The sequence below is a fragment of the Bombyx mori genome, chromosome 15 (genome assembly GCF_030269925.1).
Source record: "Bombyx mori chromosome 15, ASM3026992v2".
NCBI classification, from domain to species: domain Eukaryota; kingdom Metazoa; phylum Arthropoda; class Insecta; order Lepidoptera; family Bombycidae; genus Bombyx; species Bombyx mori.
This window is the reverse complement of record NC_085121.1, coordinates 3,207,813-3,218,277: the sequence shown is the minus strand read 5'-3', so window position 1 is coordinate 3,218,277 and position 10,465 is coordinate 3,207,813. Positions and strand designations below refer to the sequence as shown.

Genomic DNA, 10,465 nt, shown 5'->3' with positions numbered 1-10,465 from the left:
AGTAATACTATAGTGGCTGATTGTACCATCCAAAGAATAAAGATTACCCCACAAGTCGTTAATAATCGATACCGCATTTTCTTATAAATGGTATACATCTTCTTCTTCTTCTTCTTATCAGCCTATGGACGTCCACTGCTGAACATAGGCCTCCCCCAAGCCTCGCCATAAAGACCGGTCCTGCGTTGCCTGCATCCAGCGGGTCCCCGCGAACCTCAATAGATCGTCGGCCCATCTTGTGGGAGGCCTACCCACGCTACACCTTCCAGTGCGCGGTCACCACTCAAGAACTTTCTGGCCCCAACGGCCATCCGTTCTGCGAGCAATGTGTCCTGCCCACTGCCACTTTAATGTCGCAATCCTTTGGGCTATGGGTTACCATGGTTTTCCTGCGAATCTCCTCATTTCTGATTTGCTGTGTGTTGCCATTGATGTCATATGGCACTGAGACGTGGTCGCTCACAATGGGCCTTATGAGAAGGCTCAAGGTCACCCAAAGAGCAATGGTATACATGGGTGATGTTATTATTTTTACCTCTGAACGCGATCCTAGGATGGACTTGTTTTCACGTTGTGAAATCTATCCGACAATCACTCAACACCAAAAAGAACATGAACTTTTTAAATCTTCGAATGAAAAAAAATCCTCAGGATGGTTTAAAAAAAATAAACAAAAATATTCTATAAATTGAGATGATTCGCCATCTTTGCTTATTTAATCTATGGTAACCAGTTTTCCACCGGTCCAATTTCATCTACCTGCGAATGTAATACAATACTTAGATGCGGGGATAATTGGTATATAACAAATATATTGGTTTCCTACTTAATTTACTCCTATCCGTCATTTACCTCATGCGAAATTGAAAAAAAAAGTAACATGATATATATACTTTATGCACAAAACAAAACTTGTACACAGGCGGACTTAATGCCATGGGCATTCTCTTCCAGTCGACCATAGGGTGGTGCAGAGATAATGCATGGTAGGTGCATTAACAAAAAAAATAACAAACAACAACAACAAAACAAAAAAAAAGAACAAACTCAAAACAAAAATCTTCCTTAAAATAATATCTCAGTATTATAGAATACACATACTACAATTCAATATACCTATGTATAAAATAGTAAAATACATACATACACATAATTACACACAATAATATACACATGAAAATACACAATTTAGTATTATAGTTAAGAATGGCTAAAAGTAAATATATATATATATATATAATATAATAATAATAATTGAAAAATGAAATAAACTAGTTTGGAGATGATTCTTCCAGTTTTTTGTGGATGTGTTCGCGAACTTTGAGTTTAAAAGTAAAGCGATTGCTGATCATCCTGATTTCTTTGGGAAGCGAATTCCATAATATTATGGACTGTACAAAGAAAGAAGAATGTAAAAAATCTGAGCGATGGATAGGACATTGTAAGAGACGATTATGTGAAGAACGTAGAATTTTGTCATGGCTTGCGTTCAAGTATTTAAAATGCGATTTTAAGTAAGAGGGTGAAGAGGCAGAGTCCAAAAGAGAAAACAAGGTAGTAAGCGCTCTCTCCTCTCTACGCTGACGGATCGGTAACCATTTCAGACGAGTTCGATGTGCGGACACATGGTCATATTTTCTAAGATTGAAAACGAATCGAATGCAATTATTGAGAAGGCGGTCTAGTTTGTTGAGGAGATCTGCATTCAGGTCATAGTAGCACACATCACCGTAGTCTACCATAGGGAAAATTAAAGTCTGCACAAGCATGGCCTTTACATTTGATGGTAGCATATTTTTTAGCCGATAGAGAGATCGCAAGGTCCTGATGACTTTTTGACTAATGGATGTTATTTGCGCTCTCCAACCAAGTGTAGTGTCAATGTGTAATCCAGGATTTTTCACGTTTCGGCTAAAGGAGATGATTATGTCATTGAAAACAACAGGCGGCAGCTTAAAATTACTGATCTTACTCATATTTCGATGGCTACCAACAATTAACGCCTGGCATTTGGTAGGATTCACCGCCAGACCAAACCTATCGGACCAATTTTTGATTGATTTTAAATCATTGTTTAGTTTGGTAATAGCATCCGATATGTGATCAACATCGGTTTGTGCGTACAGTTGTAGATCATCGGCGTAAAGATGAAATGCACACCGTAGCTCAGGGGTGAGAAAATTTATAAAAATTGAAAACAAGAGAGGAGAGAGGACACCGCCTTGTGTCCTCTCTCTCTAAAGTCTTAATCGCCAATTCGTTTGCAATAACTCAAATGAATGTTTCTTTGTAATTTTTAAAACATTCTTCTGGTTGTGTAATGTTTTATACAGTTATTGTCAGCAGCCTCTGAGAAGATTTATATCATAGGCCAAATATCTTACGAGACGTTGGGCGCGTGTAATCACAACAAATAGTGTATATCATATATTTCGTGATGGTAACAGCGAAGCGTATTGAAAAAATAACTTTAATTAAAGATATTCAGATCTTTTAAAAAAAAATCATATTCTAGATATTATGTTGGTTTTACCGATATCATTTTCTCCGGCTACAGATCAAAATCAGTAACAAATACTATTATTACTATCGAAGATGATAATCTGTAAGAATGATATCGTCACTTTTTTTTAACCTTGTCTTACAGTTATTCTTACTAAGATCCAAACATTAAATTTTTTAAATACCGTTGATGGGAGTTCGATCATAAGACCTGTTTGTTATTAGTCTGCTACCAAAGCTTACAGATAGGTATCACAAGAGCGTTACAAAAGTGTAAGGCAGCTGAATAGCTCTTTTGATGGCAAAGATAAGAGAGACAACTCAACTTCATCCGTTGTTTCTCACACAAACGTGCTATAGAAATGCAGAAACAATCACTTAACTTATTATAAAACACTCATGAATATCATGTGGAATAAATGTTTATTTTTATTATTTATTTATCTAATATATAAAATTCTCGTGTCACAGTTTTCGTTGCCATACTCCTCCGAAACCGCTTGACCGATTCTCATGAAATTTTTTATGCATATTGAGTAAGCCTGAGAATCGGCTACTATCTATTTTTCTAACCTTTAAGTGATAAGGGGTGTTCACACCAATTTTTTTTTTTTTTATGTTTATATATTTTTTTAATGTTTGATGTTTTGTTATTTTTAACCAACATTCCCTCATCGTTCACAGCGCTCCAGGCCTTTTTCACTCATATTCCACATCCTTACACACTTACAATAAGTTAGTTTTTTTTTCTACACTAGATATTCCCTAGAAATCTTATATATGGCAAAACAATGTTTGCCGGGTCAGCTAGTATTTATAGGATAACTGCTTTCTGTATTAGGCCCTTAACCCAGCTGGATAACGAAAGTTTCTTAAGATGTTGATCGAAACTTTTCGCCATCAAGCCGTGTACCGACACAACTATTGGAACAATCATGGTTGAATCAACATGCCACATGGCGGTACTCTCATGGGCCAGGTCTAAATATTTTATTAATTTGTCCTTTTCTGCCTTCACGAGGTTCTCGTCATGAGGAATGGTGACATCAACCAACACTGCTCGACGCGCAGATCGATCTATTATCACAATATCAGGTTTATTGGCTACAATATACCTATCCGTGATAATAGATCGGTCCCAGTAGATCGTAACATGACCATTATCAAAAACTGGTTGAGGTTGGTATTGGTAATAAGGTACAGCAGAATCAAGAAAACCATATTTCAGAGCAAGTTGTTGATGGATAATCCTAGCCACTTGGTTATGTCTATGCAAGTACTCGCCGTTAGCAAACCGAGAACAGCCAGAAACAATATGTCTAATAGACTCTCCCGGACGGTGGCATGCCCGACAAATGTCGACCGTCCCATCCTTTAGTATATATTTCCGGTAGTTGTTCGTCATGATAACTTCGTCCATAATTGCAAAGATAAAACCTTCAGTTTCCCCAAAGAGGTTACTGAATCGTAACCAGGCCACGGAAGATAATTGGTCTGCATCAGGCCCTGTGAGAGCCCGGTAGAACCTACCGTGTAACTCCTTGCTCCTCCATACGGTTATGCGATCTGAAATACTCTCTACCTTCAGCCTCTTCCAATTCCCGTTAGCTAAGGATAGCGGTGTTAGCCCCTTATCGACTGCAACGACATCCCGATACATATTAACGTTCATCTTAAGGAAAATTTCCCTAAGGTTGTATATCTCTCGGTTATGTAGATCCTTGGCATTCAAAATACCACGACCCCCACATTTCCGAGGAAATATTATTATTATTATTATCATCAATATGAGAAAAAAAAAAGTCGCTGCCATAATTTTGTTTTGAAGTATTCGCTTCAGATCAAAGTATTTTAATCCGTATATCAGCTAAGGCACCTACGAATAAATAAAATAAATAACTTATTATTTATTCGTAGTACACATTCGTAGGCACAGTTAAAGCAAAGATAATCAATATCATTATGTCTACGCATGTTGATCGCGTTTCCGAACCTCAAGGGAGGAAGTTATGCCTGCTTGTTCCAATTTTTTCCACTTACACTCCCGAAACTCGACCTACTCATGTTCCACTTTATTTAAGGAGGCCCCTAAACGGGTACCGGTGCTTAAAAGCTCTCGCAAATCACTTAGGAATGTACGCTTTTTGATAGCGAAAACGTTAGCTACTTTCCTGCAATAGATGCTCGACAAATTACATAATATTATTTTAACGCATTCCATTTTTTCGTTCAACTAATTACTTCTACGTAAATAATCTAATTAATAAAATTTTACAAACTTAACTAACAGACACGCATAGCTGTCGTGGAAAACTAATTATGTAATATTAAAATATTGTTGTGATTAATATAAAAAAAATTAAGGTAGATACCGTGAGGCCAATGTAAAAAGCCGGTGCGTGGACAGGGTTGAGTCAAGTCGAGTCGAGTTATTAATAAAAATGAGGAGGAATCGGCCAACAGGCCGCGCCGGGACCCGACCGTTTTCTTGCAGCACTCCACTCCAAATCAAGCCGCCGATATTAATTATATGTATCTGTGTCGATTGTATGTGACTGGTACATGCATACCGAACCTTCCTACACCTACCCATCTACCTTTTTTTTATTGCCCTTGTAGGCAGACGAGCATACAGCCCACCTGATGGTGAGTGGTTACCGTCGCCCATGGGCTTCAGCAATGCCAGGGGCAGAGCCAAGCCGCTGCTTACCGCTTAATACTCTCCACAAGCCTCGTTTGAAAAAGGACATATTATAGCGCTCGGGAAACACCGTGGAGGGAAGCTCATTCCATAGCCGGATGGTACGTGGCAAAAAAGACCTCTGGAAACGCATTATGGATGAACGAAGCGGTTCCAGATAATATGGATGAACTCTGCTCCAATGATGGGAGGTTCGATGATACAAAGGAGATGAGGGGATCATCTCAAACAATCCCTCAGAGCACTCCCCATGGAACATACGGTACAAAATACAGAGGGAACCGGAGTCCCTCCGCAGACCCAGAGGTTCCAAACGATCCGTGAGAATGGGATTATCGACAATCCGAACGGCCTATCTACACTCTCTCTGCATCATCTCACCCCTGCCCTGAGGCAGGGAGCTTCTGCTCGGGCAGTAGGGTTCGCCCGAGGCCCGTTTCGTACCCCCGTAAGGAGGTACGACATTACGTTGCGTATGTTGCGGGTCGAGTCACACGTCCTTACGGATCCATCAGATCCAATAACTCTTGCATTAGAAATTTACAGCCCTAACACTAGGAGCAGGCTTAGGGTCCCTGGTGACCGTACTCGTCGAACTCAGCCAATAGTTCGACGTGCAACCTAACCCATACATCAGCCCGCTGAATTTCTCGCCGGAACTTCTCAGCGATTCCGATCCGGTAGTAGATACATACGTGAGACAGCTGCCCTTGAATTATTAGGACTCCTCCTGAAGCGTTTGGGCAGTTGTTAGTAAATCCCATCCCTCCTCGCTGAGCCCTTACTCGTCCACCTGTTCTGGTGAAACTAGTAAACTAGGAACGAAGCTGTCTGTTTACCTGTTTGTTATTGTAAAAGTCTCAATAATCATTATTTGTTTTGTTGACTTTTATTGCAATGAACTCAGTTTCTCCGAATACGAATTATGACTAAACTGCCTAGAGGAAGAGGTAGACCTAAGAAGAAATGAATGGATTGCGTGAAAGACGATATGTGTAAGAGGGGAGTGAGCGAAGAAATGGTATATCATAGAAGAGTATGTAAGAAGAAAACATTTTTTTAGTTTTTTTTATTGCTTAGATGGGTGGACGAGCTCACAGTCCACCTGGTGTTAAGTGGTAAGTTACTGGAGCCCATAGACACCCACAACGTAAATGCGCCACCCACCTTGAGATATAAGTTCTAAGGTCTCACGTATAGTAACAACGGCTGCCCCACCCTTCAAACCGAAACGCATTACTGCTTCACGGCAGAAATAGGCAGCACCCACCCGCGCGGACATACAAGAGGTCCTACCACCAGTAAAGTGTTGCACCGACCCTAGGTGACTGCAGAAGGGCAGGAGAATAATGAATGATGATGACGGAACTACCTCTCAGAAATCGGTGGGCGCCGTCAAATATGTATATAGAACTATTTATTATGAGTGGCAATAACGAAGCGTGACGAATTTCAATATCATTGTAAAAAAAATATCTAACGATCAACAAACTGATGAACTCCAGAAAATATTATCGACAACGTCAAACGAGCCCGCTTGGAGTCTATTACTTTATATCCATTACAGCACACACTCCAGGGAACCGATTCGTGATTGCCATATCAAATTAATTGAACACGTATCGACCGCCATTTTCTATTTCCGTAATAAAAATCCATTGGAAAGAGGTAAGCAGTTCTGAGTTTGCACGTGAAACGTTGCTAGTTCAATTAAATTTAGTCTTTGATGTATTGTTGTATCACGTGGAGGTGTTGAACTTTTCCTTGGCACATTTATAACTAATACTGGTTTAGGTAGGAGTTTATGTAAACTTAGGCTTACTATATTTTTTGTAAAATGTTACGTGCGTCAATATATTTTAAAGAGATATAAAATACGATCAATAACTTTAATTATGTTCTCCTCCTCGCGTCGTTCCTCACTGCTGAAGGTCGTGACCATTATATTTCGACAGGATTTTACTCCTTGTAATGTCCCGCCAGGGCCTCCGGTCATTGGCCACATGAAGGGCGTCATGGAATAGAATCTCTAGTGTGGTGCGGATTTGGTTCAACCACCTTGTCGGACTGCGCCCGCACAGTCTCTTTCCCTTGATCTTCCCTGTCACGAATAATCTCTATAAGCTATCCGGTGTTTTCCGAGCAATATGACCGAAGTACTCGAGTGTGCGGCGAAGGCATAGTGTGCAGTCTTGTCTTGATCTGCAGTTGGTCTAAGATACACAGATTGCTTCTCTTCGCTGTCCAAGGTATCCGGAGCATTATTCTCCAGCACCACATCTTAAAAGCACCCACGCGTTTGCGATCAGCCGCTTTAAGGGTCCAGGTCTCCGCCCCGTATAGAAAAATGAAAAAGACCAGAGTGGGCACCAGTTTTATCTTTGTTTTCTGGGTAATGTTACGGTCCTTCCAGATTTTACCGAGCTGGGTCATGGCTCCCTTTGCCATTCCATTGCCATTCATTAATTACGTTACTTTAATTAGAAAACGGCGTTGTGTTGTTGCCGGAGGCTTTGAATTCCACAAAGTTAATTCCACCATTACACTTGAGATATTAGGCCGATATTTCAAATGCATTTTAGTAACAGCTATCCTACCTGCGAAACGATCACGCGTGTCGCAAATAAGCAAGGCCGTGGAAACCTTTGCTATTTCATGAAAGGCTCCGTAAGTGGCGAAACCGTGTGCCTAATTGACTTGGTTCATAAAAAATCGAAATTCCTACCTAAGTAGAATTCTAAATTTAAACCCGCTCAAATGGAATTTTCATTCGCGTAATACATTTGGGAGACGCGTGTCTTAAAATAGCACGAAAATTACACATAATAGGATGGGAGAAGGAAAATCGCATTCAATTTAGAACGCCGACGTCGCCTTGCTATTTAATTACTGCGACAAGGAGCCCGTAAAACTGTGAACTTTAGACTTTAAAATTCAACTTGACAAACAATAATGCTTCTTAAAATACATAGGTTTATCGTGGCTTAGAACACAACATTTACTGTACCTTAAAGCGATGCAACTTTAACCGGTACAAATCTCGCAAATACATATCGAGGGAGGCTATTTTTACTCCATTCAAATCGCTCAACAAGTTTTTTTATATTTTTTCTAAATTTTAAAGTTTAAATGGCTCTCTTGTAAATTTGCATAAATGTCGCTAAACCGAATAGCTTTTCACCCCTCGATATATTTCTAAGGTAATACGTACTGAACACGACGTGTTCTCGGACTACTTCCACGATGAAGAATAACGTTGATAAATTTTCATATTTACTGGTACCACCACCATTTTACTCATTTTTGAGGCGAAATTTTAAGTAGGATTAATATCGTCGTGGCCTAAAGTATAAGACGCCTGGTGCATTCGTATTTAGCGATGCAACGGTGTACGAATCCCGCAGGCGGGGACCAATTTTTGTAATGAAATATGTACAACGTACTTAACAAATGTTCACGATTGCGCTCGTGCTAACTGCTTCGTGCGAGTTTTGTTACGTTCTCGACAGCGTAAAAGTTAACTCAGCGGCTTCAACAATTTTTCTAAAAGGGCAAATATATATACGTGAATTTAACGTATTGAGCAAACGTATTGAACATTAATATGAAATGACAAAAAGTACAAAGTCTTACATTCAAATATATTTAGGTTATGGACAATTTAATTTGTCTCACCTTAATTTGATTTCCAAGAGCTTCGGATAAGAACAAGAGATGAAGAAAAAACAAGAGCCCGGTTACTTTTTGAATATTTTTTTTAATATTTTTTTTGTACTTTGTTTTAGCTTCATTCGCCATGTTATTTATCGTTTGCTAGAAAAAAAATACTTCATTTATAATGATGGTTACAAAACTACTTACTTTTATGAAATTCGTGTTCAAATTAGAAAATTTTATGTATTGCTGGTGTCTTTTTAATAAATATTTGAGAAATAATTAAAATATCTCACACGCTTTTGAATAAAACGCTAAACTTTGTTGTAAGTAATGTTCATTTATAAATATTCAAAATAAACTTTTTAATTTTGAATCTAAATTAATAATACACAAGGTACTTTCCAAACTAAATCTCAAACTATGTACTTAAAATACTCGAAATTATAAAAAATATAAAACACTGTATTACAAAAAGAAAATGTCAAGCATAGTTTTAAAAATAAACTTTATTATTAAAGCCAGAGGTGAAGTTCTACATGTCAATGGCTTTCAACGAACATTCTACAGTCTAACTAAAAGATTTACCAATTTGAAAAGATCGATTGAATGAAACTACTACCAAAGATTAGAATGAATTATTGAAATGATTATGTAGTTTTACGAAACCAGCGTAGCTGGAACTATAATCAAAAATTCTTATTGAAGTTATTGACTTTACTACCTATTTTTAAACGTATAAGTTTAAGGCTTTTTTTTTTCGAAATGTTTTTTTTTTCGATTTACTTGATTACGGTTTTTGTGAAGGCGAAGGTGTAGGCGTGAAAGGACGCTGACTTCAAAGACTTTTTGATGTGGGTACGAGTAAATCTCGCGACATGCTTTTATTTCCTGTAAAATTGAGTAATTTAATAAATAGGTTAGGTTTGATTTTTATTGAAAAAAAATGGAGATACATTTATTTATACATTTATTTACATTTATACAATTATATATTATATTATTTAAACATATTTATACATTTGGATATTTTTTTTCTAAATGACCCCATTTTTATTACCAGGAACCAGTGTCGAATTTGAAAACAAATTTTCAAGTTTTCTGACGCCTATTATATCTGCTATATTTCTAAACTGTAGCTGTTGAACACACGACCCAACTGTCGCGATAGCAAAACCAAATATCCAGGGAAAATGCTACAACAACACCTCAAAAATATCCTCATTCTCAAACCTCGAAAGAAATGCGCTGACAACAAATTTTGCATTCGCGAAACAGAATAGATAGCATAAAAACGTTATTCGACAGCTCGTAACTAAGTTTCAATTGAAATAAATAGATTTTAAAGCCGTCTGTCCAATTTTTATACATATTAGATTAGTGGACGAGGTCTAGGCCCCCTTATGTTAAGTGGTGACCAGTCTTTAAAGGTCACAATTTGAATGTCACCCAAAAAAAAAAAAAAAAGGATTGCCGTGATAGTGTCGTATTACGGTCTTAACACCCATCAAGCCGTGCGGGCCCACACCGCCCTCTACTACTAGTAAATGCGGGCTAGTGATCGCATCATGCCTAATGCTGATACACACGCATCCACACAGATACAGA

General features: G+C 38.3%; 1 long non-coding RNA gene across 1 annotated transcript; it reads right to left on the bottom strand.

Annotated features, from left to right (window-relative positions):
* Nucleotides 1-8,188: 8,188 nt before the first annotated feature.
* Nucleotides 8,189-10,436, bottom strand: LOC119629537 (uncharacterized). Its single transcript, XR_009975097.1, has 3 exons — nt 9,154-10,436; nt 8,879-9,016; nt 8,189-8,746 (listed from the first exon to the last, which is right to left on the bottom strand). It is a non-coding gene; the product is annotated as an uncharacterized LOC119629537 (long non-coding RNA).
* Between the last annotated feature and the right edge of the window lie 29 nt (nt 10,437-10,465).